This window comes from Chlorocebus sabaeus, chromosome 23 (assembly GCF_047675955.1).
Source record: "Chlorocebus sabaeus isolate Y175 chromosome 23, mChlSab1.0.hap1, whole genome shotgun sequence".
Classification (NCBI taxonomy): domain Eukaryota; kingdom Metazoa; phylum Chordata; class Mammalia; order Primates; family Cercopithecidae; genus Chlorocebus; species Chlorocebus sabaeus.
The window spans coordinates 50,278,649-50,294,931 of NC_132926.1; the positions used below are offsets into that span (position 1 = coordinate 50,278,649).

Here is a 16,283-nt window from a genome sequence, read left to right on the forward strand (position 1 = left end):
GCAGAATGTTACTTGTGAAATGGTAGGTCTGGAGAGGTGGAGATTTTTGCAAAAAGATTTTGTCATGGGCAACAGATTTCTTAAAGGCTCCCAGTCCCTCATGGTTCCGTTGCTAGGATTAAGCCTTTTTGCATTGCAGCATGGAGAGCCTTTTATTTGAGTTAAATTCAGACTTCTTGGTATGTCACCTGACAGTCTTGTGGTTTCAGATAAATATGGTTCATTGCTATTATTAACCTGGGTTGACAGTTGTGCATGACTGGAGTTTTTAGGGATTTTGAAAAGTGGAACTGCTTAAGAGAAATAGGATGCCACTAATGTAGAGCTTAACTTAATGTGATGTTCAAGTGTGTTAACATCAAAATAATCCAAATCTAGTTATAAATTTGGTGATATATTTGCTTTAAAATACTGAAAATTTTAAATGCCAAGATTTTAGATAGACTTATTTTATTGAAAGTTAATTTAAATTATGATAATAACCTTAATTATTAGAACGACTTCTTGAAAATGTTTTAAGCAAGTGTTATTGTCTTAAAATATGTAATTCGTAAATACTATACAGTATGTTAGTCCTTGGTTTATGTATATTTTATGATTCTCTTTCTGCCATTCGTTACTCTTCTTTCTTGGTATGTTTACATGGGACCCTTCACTGCAGATTTTTGGAAAGCAGTGTGCTTTTGTGTTTGTATCCCACATATATATTTATAAGTAAAATGTAAATTAAAAACTTGACATTGTATTAGTATATTAATCACAATCAGTTTTTTTCATAGTTAATGGTATTCTCTAATTTTACTGACATGGACCTGAATTTATTTAGAATTATTTTTGATGCTTTGTGAACACCTTAAATGTGTGTCCCCACTTAGTCTTTTGAGTTAAATAATTTGAATTAGTAATGGCCTTATACTAATTTAGGTACATTGTTTTTATTTTATTTTATTTTATTATTAGTTTTTGAGATGAAGTCTTGCTGTCTCGCCCAGGCTGAAGTGCAGTGGCGTGATCTTGGCTCACTGCAACCTCTGCCTTCCGGGTTCAAGCAATTCTCCTTCCTCAGTCTCCCAAGTAGCTGGGATTACACTACCCCTGGCTAATTTTTGTATTTGTAGTAGAGATGGGGTTTCACCATGCTGGCCAGGCTGGTCTTGAACTCCTGGCCTCAGGTGGTCCAATCGCCTCAGCCTCCTAAAGTGCTGGGATTACAGGCATGAGCCACCGTGCCGGCCTGTTTTTTTATTTTAAATAAGTCCCTTATACAAGTTCCTTTCAAACAAACAAACAAACAAACAAACAAACAATGTATGACCCAGTTGAACAACTTGGATACTGGGTCTCAGTTGTTTTAGCTCATTTAACATCCTTCCAGTGTTTTGCTGTAGTTTTTAAGTTCACAGGTTTATAGAGTTAATGTCAGAAAGTTAAACCACATAGGCCAGGTACATTTCAATTAGGTATATGTATTGCTGAAAAATACTAAGTAAATATGATAGCATATTATGATACATGATAGCCCCTTATGGTATAGAAATCTACATTTGCCAGTGTGCCGTTTCTACCAAGAATTCATGTCAGTGAATTTTTTGTGCATATAATTTTATGCATGTTAAATTGTACAATAAATACAAATGAATTTTGGAACTTTAATGCTGGTAATAGTTTATATTTTTGTTATGGTATTTTTTTCCACATCTAATTTGATTAAACGATGGTAGTAATCCTATGGCCAAGCAGCTGACTATACCTGTCATTGAAATGTAAATTACAGTCACTAGAATTTCATTAATACCCTGAGTATAGTTGAATTTATTATGACAAAATGAGTCTAAAGATTAGTGTTCTTACAACATTTAGTATATTAAGATGATGTTAGAGAAAAATAATTGGATATAAACAGCCTATGTAGATATTAATCAAGATTTTGTAATACAAATAAGTCCTAAATTGGTAACTAAATTCTTTGGAACTGAGATTAGCAAATCAATCATGGAATTATTTTCCTGTCAGATTAGAGAATTATAATTCCTTAGATGGAGAAATGATTACTATACATACAGGCTTCCAGCATTAAATGGTACTTCTTGAAATAGGCTCACTTGTTACTCACTTGTTAGCAAAGTAATTGAAGTTTTACTACATTCATTATCTCGCATAGCTTCTTCCTATGGTATTTAGGTTAATTTGTGATTAACCAGTTGTCAGTCTGGAAGGAATTTCCACTGCTTACAAAATCAATTTGAATTATATAGAAACTGGTACAAAATGATGTCTTGTCATGATGGTCGTACCTGCTTAAGAAAATTTCTTTTTTTTTTTTTTTTTTTTTGAGACAGAGTCTCTGTCACCAGGCTAGAGTGCAGTGGCACAATCTTGGCTCACTGCAACCTCTGCCTTCAAGCGATTCTCCCACCTCAGCCTCCTGAGTAGCTGGGACTACAGGTGCACGCCACGCCCAGCTAATTTCTGTATTTTTAGTAGAGATGGGGTTTCACCATGTTGGCCAGGATGGTCTTGATCTCTTGACCTCGTGATCCGCCCACCACAGCCTCCCAAAGTGCTGGGATTACAGGCGTGAGCCACTGCGCCTGGCCAAGAAAATTTCTTTTAAGCCTGATAGTAGGAGAGACTTTCAAGTGCAGTGCAGTAGAGTTACAGTGATATAAGCTGTGGTGGTTAATGTTAGGTGTCAGCCTGACTGGATTATGGAATGCCTAGAAATTGGAAGAGTGTTCTTTCCAAGTGTGTCTGTGAAGGGTGTTTCCTGAGGAGATTGGGTGTGCGAGTCTGTGGACGGAGTGCAGATCAGCTCTCAACATAGGCAGGCACCATCCAGTTGGCTGGGGGCCTAGATAGAACAAAAAAAGGCAGAGGAAATGGGATTTCCTCTGTCTTTCTTCTGGAGCTGGAACATTGTCCTGACTTTGGATATCAGAACTCCAGGCTGTCTGACCTTTGGACTCAAAGACCTATACCCTTATACCAGTGGCTCACTGGGTTCTTAGGCCTTTGGCCTCAGGTTGGGAATTACACTATTGGTTTCCTTGGTTCTGAGGTGTTTGGATTTGGGCTGAGCCAGGCTGCTTGCATCCCGGGTCTCCACCTTGCAGATGGCCTGTCATGGGATTTCTCAGCCTCTATAATCTCATGATCCAATTTTCCTAATAAATCCCCTTTCATATATCTCTGTGTGTGTGTGTGTGTGTGTGTATATGTATTTTCTGTTTTTTTTCACCTCTCTGGAGAACCCTGACCGGTACGGAAACCTTCTAGACTATAACATTTGGGCTTGACTGCTTCCTGGCTACATAATTTAGAAGCAGATTTAATCAGCATTCAACTGAGTTATAGATTGGGACTGGGGGAATTTAAACATTTTAGATTGGAGAAGTCTCTTCTTGTTAAAGATAAGTAGGGGCAGGGCTTTAAAAACTACAGGCCAGCTGCAGTGGCTGATGCCTGTAATCTCAGCACTTTGGGAAGCCAAGGCAGGAGGATTGATTGAGACCAGGAGTTCGAGATAAGTCTGGGCCACGTAGCGAGACCCTTTCTGTAGTCCTCACTACTTGGAGGCTGAGACAGAAGGATCGCTTGTGCCCAGGAGTTCAAGGTTACACTATTCCAGCCTGAGTGACAGAGTGAGACCCTGTCTCGCAAAAAAAGAAAGAAAGAAAGAAAAGAAAAGGAAAAGCAGTAACACTTCGGAATAGAGGAAAGGGAATGTTAATCTGCAGACTTAGAAAAAGATCAGATTTCTGAAACTTACTAGTTGGAATCAAAATTTGTAATCAGATAATTTGACATCCTCAATAGGATGCAAGAAAGAATGTTTTCTGAAACAGGAGCAGAGCATGAGAAGAAGATACTTGGCAAAGAAGATGCAAGATTACAATGAAAAGGGAGATGGAGAACATAAAGATTGCACAGAAATGAAAACTTCTGTGACAAAATTAGGTTTTATAGGGCTGTTAATAAAAAGTAAAGTTGATAAATGGGGTATTTAGTGTCATGAAGGTCAAATATGAAATTCTGTTGAAATACAGAGGAAAAGTAAAAGGTGAAGAAAGTATCAGCTGTTATGTGCTTTATAGTTATGTACTATAAAGATAAACCATTGGAACAGAAGCCAGTATCAGATACTTAGAGTGAAGACATCAGAATAGAAGAAAGGATATTTATATGCAGATTAAAAGGATTTAGCGTTCTTTAAAATGTGGATTAAAATAGTTTTGGTTTCTTTTTAAGAAAAGCACACTTACATTTGCCTTTTATTGATTGATTTCTCAACTCATTCTAATAGGTATTAATGGAGAAAGAAACGTGTTCTAACATATTCTCATGGTTTTGCCTAACGAGGTGATTTTCCATCACTTTCCAAACACTTCCATTCATTGAAAGAAAACAGTTGATGATACATCTGAGAGAAAGCATGCTTACATTTGCCTTTTATAGCTGAATCTATAAACCCATGTAATATGAATCAATGGAGAAGGAAGCATGTCTTAGAAAGGTATTTCTAAGAAAGGTTTCTAGAAAGGTTCCTCAAACAGTTCCATTCACTGAAAGAAAAGTTTTTATGATGCTTTTTTATTTCCCCAGACAGTGTCTCCCTCTGTCATCCAGGCTGGAGTGCAGTAACATTGTCACAGCTTACTGCAATCTGGACCTCCTGGGCTCAAGTAATCCTCTTACCTCAGCCTCCCAAGTAGCTGGGACTATAGGCACGCACCAGCATACTTGGCTAATTTTTCGTTTTTTGTAGAGGCAAGGGCTCACTATGTTGCCCAGGCTGGTCTTGAACTCCTGGCCTTAAGCAGTCCTCCTGTCTCAACCTACCGAATTGCTGGAATTATAGGTGTGAGCCACTATACCTAGCCGTATGATGCATCTTAAAGAAAGCATGCTTCTACTTGCCTTTAAGAAAGTTTTAATTTCACGAAGTATAGTGTCATAGAGCAGTATAACAGCCATTTTGATGCCTGAAAATGGCAAAATTTTGATCTCTGAGTGAGGATAGTTATTGGATCTAGTTCTTGGCTCTATAAAAATGTTGAGTACTATCTGTAAACAGTAAATAATTGATGCATGTATAGTTCTGGTTCTCAAATGTGTATAGATGTTCTTTTCAGTAGTGCTATACTAAATTCATAGTATCTTTCAGTCATATTTTGTTAGTTACTGTGTACTTAATTTTTAAAAATTATTAAATAGGTATGACCAGGTGCGGAGGCTAACACCCCTAATCCCAGCACTTTGGGAGGCTGAGGTGGACAGACTGAGCCCATGAGTTTGAGATGAGTCGGGGCAACATGGTGAAACTTCATCCGTACTAAAGAAACAAAAATTAGCCAAGTGTGGTGGTGGACACCTGTGGTCCCATTGACTGAGGTGGGAGGATCACTTGAGCCCAGGAGGTCGCGGTTGCAGTGAGCCATGAACACATCACTGTACTCCAGTGTAGGTGACAAAGTGAAACCCTGTCTCAAAAAAAAAAAAAAAAAAAAAAGGTGTATTAGGCCATTCTTGTATTGCTATAAAGAAATATCTGAGATTTGATGATTTATAAAGAAAAGAGGTTTAATTGCCTCATGGTTCTGTAGGCTGTGCAAGAAGCGTAATGTTGGCTTCTACTTGGCTTCTGGAGAGGCCTCAGGAAACTTGCAGCCATGGCAGAAGATGAATGAGGAGCAGGCACTTCACATGACTAGAGCAGGAGCAAAAAAAGGCGAGGGAGATACCACACACTTTTAAGCAACCAGATCTCGAGGGAGCTCTCTCATGCAAGGACAGCATCGAGGGGATGGTGCTAAAGCATTCATGAGAAACTCATCCCCATCATCCAGTCACCTCCCTCCAGGCTCCATCTCCAATACTGGGGATTACTTTCAACATGAGATTTTGACAGGGACACAGATCCAAACTATATCAAAAGGTGTCTTACTGGAAATGGTTAGGAATTACTGATAACAGGACCATATGCTCACAATTGTGTTAATGCATAGTAAACATATCAAAAGGAAAATTAAAAGCCCTCTTATCTGATGCAATTGAGGCTTGCATATTAATGGAAAAGTCAACTAAGGTGAGGAATTTAAAAATTATACATTGTAACTTTTTGTTTTTAGCTTAAAACATGTAAATATTGATATGGTTTGAATCTGTGTCCCTGCCCAAATCTCATGTTAAAGTGTAATCCTCAGTGTTGGAGGTAGGGCTTATTGGGAGGTGATTGGATGGATCATGGGGGTGGAGTTCTCATGAGACCTGGTTGTAGCACCTGCCACTTTCTGTCTTCCTCCTGCTCCAGCCATGAGGTGCCTCCTTCTCCTTCCCCTTCCTCCACGAATGTAAGTTTTCCTGAGGCTTCCCCAGAATCCGAGCAGATGCCAGTATCCTGTTTCCCGTACAGCCTACATAACTGTGAGCCATTTAAAACTCTTTTCTTTAATTACCCAGTCTCAGGTATTTCTTTACAGCAATGTAAGAAGGGACCAAATAATATGCATTCATTTGCCAGTCTTTTGCTGGCCAGTGTAGTCGTGTGTGTGTGTGTGTGTGTGTGTGTGTATGTGTATGTGCATTTGCAGAGTATGTGAGATATTTTAATACAGGCATGCAGTGTGTAATAATCACATCAAAGTAAATGGGGTTATCTGTCTCCTCAAGCATTTATTCTTTCTTTGTGTTACACACAATCCAATTATACTTTTAGTTATTTTAAAATGTACAATAAATTCTTGTTGACTGTAGTCACCCTGTTGTGCTATCAAACACTACATCTTATTCATTTTACTGAACTATATTTTTGTACCCATTAACCATCCTCACTCCCCCTGCCACTACCCTTCTCAGCCTATGGTAACCATCATTCTACTCTGTCTCCACGAGTTCAGTTGTTTTAATTTTTAGCTCCCACAAATAAGTAAGAAGATGCAGTTTGTCTTTCTGTGCCTGGCTTATTTCACCATAATGACCTCCATGTTGTTGCAAATGACAGGATCTCACTCCTTTTTATGACTGAATAATATTCCATTGTGTATGAGTACCACATTTTCTTTATCTGTCTGTTGATGGACACTTAGGTTGCTTCCCACTGATTTCCTTTCTTTTGGGTATATGCTTAGCAGTGGGATTGCTGTATCATACGGTAATTCCATTTTTTGTGTTTTTGAGGAACCTCCAAACTGTTCTCCATAGTGGTTGTACCAACATTACTACCAACACTATATGATGGTTCCCTTTTCTCTACATCCTCACCAGCATTTATTATTGCTTGTATTTTGGATAAAAGCCATTTTAACTGGGGTGAGATGATACTGCATGGTAGTTTTGATTTGCATTTCTCTGATGATCAGTGATGTTGAGCACCTTTACATACACCTGTTTGCCATTTGTATGTCTTCTTTTGAGAAATGTCTATTCAGGTCTGTTGCCCATATTTAATTGGACTATTAGATTTTTTTCCTGTATAGTTGTTTGAGCTTCTTATACATTCTGGTTATTAATCCCTCATCAGATGGGTGGTTTGCAAATATTTTCTCCCATTCTATGGGTTTTCTCTTCACTTCGTCGATTGTTTCCCTTACTGTGCAGAAACTTTTTATAACTTGCTGTGATCCCATTTGTCTGTTTTCACTTTAATTACCTGTGTTTCTCAGAATATCTTTGCCTAGTTCAATATCCTGGAGAGTTTGCCCAATGTTTTCTTTTAGCAGTTTCGTAGTTTGAGGTCCTAGATTGAAGTCTTTAATCCATTTTGATTTAATTTTTGTATATGGTGAGAGATAGGGGTCTGGTTTTGTTCTTTTGTATATAGATATCCAGTTTTCTCAGGGCCTTATATTAAGAGACTGTCCTTTCTCAAATGTATGTTCTTGGCAGCTTTGTTGGAAAATGAATTCACTGTAGGATTTGTTTCTGGGTTCTGTATTCTCTTCCATTGGTCTGTGTGTCTGTTTTTATGCCAGTATCATGCTGATTTGGTTACTACAGCACTGTAGTATAATTTAAAGTCAGGTAATGTGATTCCGCTGGTTGTGTTCTTTTTCCTTAGGATAGCTTTGGCTAGTCTGGATCTTTTGTGGTTCCATATGCATTTAAGGATTTATTTTTTCTATTCCTGTGAAGAATGTCATTGGTATTTTGAAAGGGATTACATTGAATCTGCAGATTACTTTGGGTAGTGTGGACATTTTCACAATATTGATTCTTCCAATCTATGAACATTCAATATGTTTCCATTTTTTAATGTCCTCATTAATTTCTTTCATCACTGTTTCATAATTTTTATTGTAGAGATCTTTCACTTCTTTGGTGAAGTTCCTAGATGTTTTATTTGTAGTTACTGTAATTGGGATTACTTTAAAAAATTTTTTCAGATTGGTCACTGGTGGCATTTAGAAATGCTACTGATTTTTGTATGTTGATTTTGTATCCTGCAACTGTACTGAATTTACCAGTTCTGATAGATTTTCATAGAGTCTTTAGGTTTTTCCAAACGTAAGATGATGTCTCTGCAGACAAGCTTAATTTGACTTCTTCCTTTCCAATTTGTATGCCCTCTTTTTCTTTCTCCTGTTGGATTGCTCCAGCTAGGACTTCCTGGTCAGTATGTTTTACAGAGGGAATGATGAATGCTATTTCTTTGTTGTAGGACCAAAAAATTAAATGTTGTGTAAAGTAATCGAGCATTATATGACCATATATTTGGCTGTCAGGAGACATATTTAAAAGTTGGTCAGTTAGCACATTTCTTTAAAGTAAAATCTATTCAGAGGTTTTTAAAAACTCCGAAAACTTTACCTGTGTTCAGAAAATATTTCTTCAATTGGCTGTGGTGATTTTGGGTTCTAATGATGGCCAGTTATTGGCATGTTGACATCAGGAATGTTTTGGGCTTGGCTCTTGCCGCCTAATTTAGCATACTTCCCTCCTTCCCTCCCTCCCTCCCTCCCTCCCACCTTCCTTCTCTGCTTCCCTCTTTCCCTCCTGTCGTCAAACTCAGAAAGGTTTTCACTGCTTGGTGGTGGTGGTGAATCCCTAATTCTACATGCATAGCTTTTGAAAGTTGGCTCCTCTTTTTCCCCGTTTCGTGTAGGAGCATAGGATGTTAATGGTTTCTTAGAATGGTCTGTATCACCTTCTGTGTTTTCAGTGAGAAATAACAATGATGGATAAGGCTCAGGAAAGAACAACTAACATAGTGCAAGACACATAATAGGCACTGTACAAATAATTACCCAATTCATGAACTAAAAAAATCTTCATGTTTGATAAGTATACTGTATATAGTAAGACCCTCTGATGCTAACTAGAGGTGAAAATGTATGGATGGTCAAATGGAAGTAAGGGTAGAGAAAGAGAAGAGATTAATTGGTATTTATTTACAGCTTCATGAAATTCAACTTTAAAACGATTGATAAGAGAGTTGATCACATAGAAACACAAGTGAATCATTTCAGTATTTTCCTTATAGGTGACAATTTTTAATGTATTGAGATACAAACTAGTGTTTAGCCCAGTATTTCTCAATACTTTTTTTTCACTTCTGTTCCCCCAAGGAGCCTTTTTAAAAATTAACACCCTGATTTCTTTTTTTTTTTTAATTTCAACTTTTATTTTAGATACAGGGTGTACATATGCAGGTTTGTTACATGGGCATATTTTATGATGCTTAGGTTTGGGGTATGGATTCCATCACCCAGGTAGTGAGCACAGTACTCGATAGGTAGTTTTCCGCCCATGCTTTTTCCCTGTCCCCTCTAGTAGTCCAGTGTCTATTTTTCCCATGTTTTGGCCAGTGTGTGCTCAATGTTTAGCTCCCACTTATAAGTAAGAACATGTGGTATTTAGTTTTCTGTTCATGTGTTAATTCACTTAGGATTATGGCCTCCAACCGCCTCCATGTTGCTGCAAAGGACATGATTTCATTCTTTTTTTATGGCTGCATATTACTCCATGGTGTATCTGTACTACATTTTCTTTATTCAGTCCACCATTGATGAACCCCTAGGTTTATTCCGTGTCCCATGTCTTTATTATCATGAATAGCATGGTGATGAACATATGAATGCATGTGTCCTTTTGTATAGCTATTTATTTTCCTTTCAGTATATACCCAGTAGTGAATTCCTGGATCAAATGTTAGCTCGTTTTAAGTTCTTTGAGAAATCTCCAAACTGCTTTCCACAGTGGCTAAACTACCTTCCCACTAACAAGGTATAAGTGTTCCTTTTTCTCCACAGCCTCACCAGCATCTGTTATTTTTTGACTTTTTGATAATAGCCAGTCTGATTGGTGTAAGATGGTATCTCATTGTGGTTTTGATTTGTCTCTCTCTCTGATGATTAGTAATGATGAGCATTTTTTCATGTTGGCTACTTGGATGTCATCTTTTGATAAGTGTCAGTTCATGTCCTTTGTCCATTTTTTAATGGGGTTGTTTTTTGCTTGTTGGTTTGTGTAAGTTTCTTATAGATTCTGGATATCAGACCTTTGTTAGATGCACAGTTTGTGAATATGTTCTCCCATTCTGTTGGTTGTCTGTTTTATCTGTTTATAATTTCCTTTGCTGTGCAGAAGCTCTTTAGTTTAATTAGGTCCCACTTGTCAATTTTTGTTTTTGTTGCAATTGCTTTTGGGGACTTAGTCAAAAACTCTTTGCCACGGCCAGTGTCGAGAAGGGTGTTTTCTAGGTTCTTTTCTAGGATTTTTATAGTTTGAGATCTTACTTTTAAATCTTTACTCCATCTGAAAAGGGGCAGAGCAAGATGGCTGAATAGGAACACCTCCAGTCTCCAGCTCCCAGCGCGAGCGACACAGAAGACAGGTTATTTCTGCATTTTCAACAGAGGTACTGGATTCACCTCACTAGGGAGTGCCAGATAATCGGTGCTGGTCAGCTGCTGCAGCCCGACCAGCGAGAGCTGAAGCAGGGTGAGGCATCCCCTCACCTGGGAAGCGCAAGGGGGAAGGGAATCCCTTTTCCTAGCCAGGGCAACTGAGACACACAACACCTGGAAAATCGGATAACTCCCACCCCAATACTGCACTTTACCGAGGGTCTTAGCAAATGGGCACACCAGGAGATTATATCCCACACCTGGCCAGGGGGGTCCCACGCCCACGAAGTCTCCCTCATTGCTAGCACAGCAGTCTTCGATCTAACTGCAAGGCAGCAGTGAGGCTAGGGGAGGGGCACCCGCCATTGCTGAGGCTTAAGTAGGTAAACAAAGCCTCTGGGAAGCTCAAACTGGGTGGAGCTCACAGCAGCTCAAGGAGGCCTGCCTGTCTCTGTAGACTCCACCTCTGGGGACAGGGCACAGCTAAACAACAACAACAACAAAAATTAGCAGAAACCTCTGCAGACGCAAACGACTCTGTCTGACAGCTTTGAAGAGAGCAGTGGATCTCCCAACATGGAGGTTGAGATCTGAGAACGGACAGACTGCCTGCTCAAGTGGGTCCCTGACCCCTGAGTAGCCTAACTGGAAGACATCCCCCACTAGGGGCAGACCGACACCCCACACCTCACACGGTGGAGTACACCCCTGAGAGGAAGCTTCCAAAGCAAGAATCAGACAGGTACACTCGCTGTTCAGCAATATTCTGTCTTCTGCAGCCTCTGCTGCTGATACCCAGGCAAACAGAGTCTGGAGTGGACCTCAAGCAATCTCCAACAGACCTACAACTGAGGGTCCTAACTGTTAGAAGGAAAACTAACAAACAGGAAGGACACCCACACCAAAACCCCATCAGTATGTCACCATCCTCAAAGACCAGAGGCAGATAAAACCATAAAGATGGGGAAAAAGCAGGGCAGAAAAGCTGGAAATTCAAAAAATAAGAGCACATCTCCCCCTCCAAAGGAACACAGCTCATCACCAGCAACGGATCAAAGCTGGAGAGAGAATGACTTTGACAAGATGAGATAAGAAGGCTTCAGTCCATCAGACTTCTCAGAGCTAAAGGAGGCATTACGTACCCAGCGCAAAGAAACTAAAACTCTTGAAAAAAAAAGTGGAAGAATTGATAACTGGAATAATTAATGCAGAGAAGGCCATAAACGAACTGACAGAGATGAAAACCATGACACGAGAAATACGTGACAAATGCACAAGCTTCAGTAACCGACTCGATCAACTGGAAGAAAGAGTATCAGCGATTGAGGATCGAATGAATGAAATGAAGCGAGAAGAGAAACCAAAAGAAAAAAGAAGAAAAAGAAATGAACAAAGGCTGCAAGAAGTATGGGATTATGTAAAAAGACCAAATCTGCGTCTGATTGGGGTGCCTGAAAGTGAGGGGGAAAATGGAACCAAGTTGGAAAACACTCTTCAGGATATGATCCAGGAGAACTTCCCCAACCTAGTAGGGCAGGCCAACATTCAGATCCAGGAAATACAGAGAACGCCACAAAGATACTCCTCGAGAAGAGCAATTCCAAGACACATAATTGCCAGATTCACCAAAGTTGAAATGAAGGAAAAAATCTTAAGGGCAGCCAGAGAGAAAGGTCGGGTTACCCACAAAGGGAAGCCCATCAGACTAACAACAGATCTCTCGGCAGAAACTCTACGAGCCAGAAGAGAGTGGGGGCCAATATTCAACATTCTTAAAGAAAAGAATTTTAAACCCAGAATTTCATATCCGGCCAAACTAAGTTTCGTAAGTGAAGGAGAAATAAAATCCTTTACAGATAAGCAAATGCTTAGAGATTTTGTCACCACCAGGCCTGCCTTACAAGAGCACCTGAAGGAAGCACTAAACATGGAAAGGATCAACCGGTACCAGCCATTGCAAAAACATGCCAAAATGTAAAGACCATCAAGGCTAGGAAGAAACTGCATCAACTAACGAGCAAAATAACCACTTAATATAATGGCAGGATCAAGTTCACACATAACAATATTAACCTTAAATGTAAATGGACTAAATGGTCCAATTAAAAGACACAGACTGGCAAACTGGATAGAGTCAAGACCCATCAGTGTGCTGTATTCAGGAGACCCATCTCTCATGCAGAACATAGGCTCAAAATGAAGGGATGGAGGAAGATCTACCAAGCAAATAGAGAAAAAAAAAGCAGAGGTTGCAATCCTAGTCTGTGATAAAACAGACTTTAAACCATCAAAGATCAAAAGAGACAAAGAAGGCCATTACATAATGGTAAAGGGATCAATTCAGCAGAAAGAGCTAACTATCCTAAATATATATGCACCCAATACAGGAGCACCCAGATTCATAAAGCAAGTCCTTAGAGACTTACAAAGAGACTTAGACTCCCATACAATAATAATGGGAGACTTCAACACCCCACTGTCAACATTAGACAGATCAATGAGACAGAAATTTAACAAGGATATCCAGGAATTGAACTCATCTCTGCAGCAAGCAGACCTAATAGACATCTACAGAACTCTCCACCCCAGATCAACAGAATATACATTCTTCTCAGCACCACATCGCACTTACTCCAAAATTGACCACATAATTGGAAGTAAAGCACTCCTCAGCAAATGTACAAGAACAGAAATTATAACAAACTGTCTCTCAGACCACAGTGCAATCAAACTAGAACTCAGGACTAAGAAACTCAAAACCACTCAACTACATGGAAACTGAATAACCTGCTCCTGAGTGACTACTGGGTACATAACGAAATGAAGGCAGAAATAAAGATGTTCTTTGAAACCAATGAGAACAAAGATGCAACATACCAGAATCTCTGGGACACATTTAAGGCAGTATGTAGAGGGAAATGTATAGCACTAAATGCCCACAAGAAAAAGCAGGAAAGATCTAAAATTGACACTCTAACATCACAAAAGAACTAGAGAAGCAAGAGCAAACACATTCAAAAGCTAGCAGAAGGCAAGAAATAAGTAAGATCAGAGCAGAACTGAAGGAGATAGAGACACAAAAAATCCTCCAAAAAATCGATGAATCCAGGAGTTGGTTTTTTGAAAAGATCAACAAAATTGATAGACCTCTAGCAAGACTAATAAAGAAGAAAAGAGAGAAGAATCAAATAGACGCAATAAAAAATGATAAAGGGGATATCACCACCGACCCCACAAAAATACAAACTACCATGAGAGAGTACTATAAACACCTCTGCGCAAATAAACTAGAATATCTAGAAGAAATGGATAATTTCCTGGACACTTACACTCTCCCAAGACTAAACCAGGAAGAAGCTGAATCCCTGAATAGACCAATAGCAGGCTCTGAAATTGAGGCAATAATTAATATCCTACCAACCAAAAAAGTCCAGGACCAGATGGATTCACAGCTGAATTCTACCAGAGGTACAAGGAGGAGCTGGTACCATTGCTTCTGAAACTATTCCAATCAATAGAAAAAGAGGGAATCCTCCCTAACTCATTTTATGAGGCCAACATCATCCTGATACCAAAGCCTGGCAGAGACACAACAAAAAAAGAGAATTTTAGACCAATATCCCTGATGAACATCGATGCAAAAATCCTCAATAAAATACTGGCAAACCAGATCCAGCAGCACATCAAAAAGCTTATCCAACATGATCAAGTGGGCTTCATCCCTGGGATGCAAGGCTGGTTCAACATACGCAAATCAATAAACATAATCCAGCATATAAACAGAACCAAAGACAAGAACCACATGATTATCTCAATAGATGCAGAAAAGGCCTTTGACAAAATTCAACAGCCCTTCATGCTAAAAACGCTCAATAAATTTGGTATTAATGGAACGTACCTCAAAATCATAAGAGCTATTTATGACAAACCCACAGCCAATATCATACTGAATGGGCAAAAACTGGAAAAATTCCCTTTGAAAACTGGCACAAGACAGGGATGCCCTCTCTCACCACTCCTATTCAACATAGTGTTGGAAGTTCTGGCTAGGGCAATCAGGCAAGAGAAAGAAAGAAAGGGTATTCAGTTAGGAAAAGAAGAAGTCAAACTGTCCCTGTTTGCAGATGACATGATTGTATATTTAGAAAACCCCATAGTCTCAGCCCAAAATCTCCTTAAGCTGATAAGCAACTTTAGCAAAGTTCAGGATACAAAATTAATGTGCAGAAATCACAAGCATTCTTATACACCAGTAACAGACAAAGAGCCAAATCATGAATGAACTCCCATTCACAATTGCTTCAAAGAGAATAAAATACCTAGGAATCCAACTTACAAGGGATGTAAAGGATCTCTTCAAGAAGAACTACAAACCACTGCTCAGTGAAATCAAAGAGGACACAAACAAATGGAAGAACATACCATGCTCATGGATAGGAAGAATCAATATCGTGAAAATGGCCATACTGCCCAAGGTGATTTATAAATTCAATGCCATCCCCATCAAGCTACCAATGAGTTTCTTCACAGAATTGGAAAGAACTGCTTTAAAGTTCGTATGGAACCAAAAAAGAGCCCACATAGCCAAGACAATCCTAAGTCAAAAGAACAAAGCTGGAGGCATCACGCTACCTGACTTCAAACTATACTACAAGGCTACAGTAACCAAAACAGCATGGTACTTGTACCAAAACAGAGATATAGACCAATGGAACAGAACAGAGTCCTCAGAAATAATACCACACATCTACAGCCATCTGATCTTTGACAAACCTGAGAGAAACAAGAAATGGGGAAAGGATTCCCTATTTAATAAATGGTGCTGGGAAAATTGGCTAGCCATAAGTAGAAAGCTGAAACTGGATCCTTTCCTTACTCCTTATACGAAAATTAATTCAGTATGTATTAGAGACTTAAATGTTAGACCTAATACCATAAAAACCCTAGAAGAAAACCTAGGTAATACCATTCAGGACATAGGCATAGGCAAGGACTTCATGTCTAAAACACCATAAGCAATGGCAACAAAAGCCAAAATTGACAAATGGGATCTAATTAAACTAAAGAGCTTCTGCACAGCAAAAGAAACTACCATCAGAGTGAACAGGCAGCCTACAGAATGGGAGAAAATTTTTGCAATCTACTCATCTGACAAAGGGCTAATATCCAGAACTTACAAAGAACTCAAACAAATTTACAAGAAAAAAACAAACAACCCCATCAAAAAGTGGGCAAAGGATATGAACAGACATTTCTCAAAAGAAGACATTCATACAGCCAACAGACACGTGAAAAAAATGCTCATCATCACTGGCCATCAGAGAAATGCAAATCAAAACCACAATGAGATACCATCTCACAGGAGTTAGAATGGCGATCATTAAAAAGTCAGGAAACAACAAGTGCTGGAGAGGATGTGGAGAAATAGGAACACTTTTA

General features: G+C 39.1%; 1 protein-coding gene across 3 annotated transcripts in view; it reads left to right on the forward strand.

Moving 5' to 3' along the window:
* The window catches only part of FNIP1 (folliculin interacting protein 1), a 165,688-nt gene that overhangs the window by 26,585 nt on the left and 122,820 nt on the right, over positions 1-16,283 (forward strand). The gene's annotated exons all lie outside the window — the stretch shown is intronic.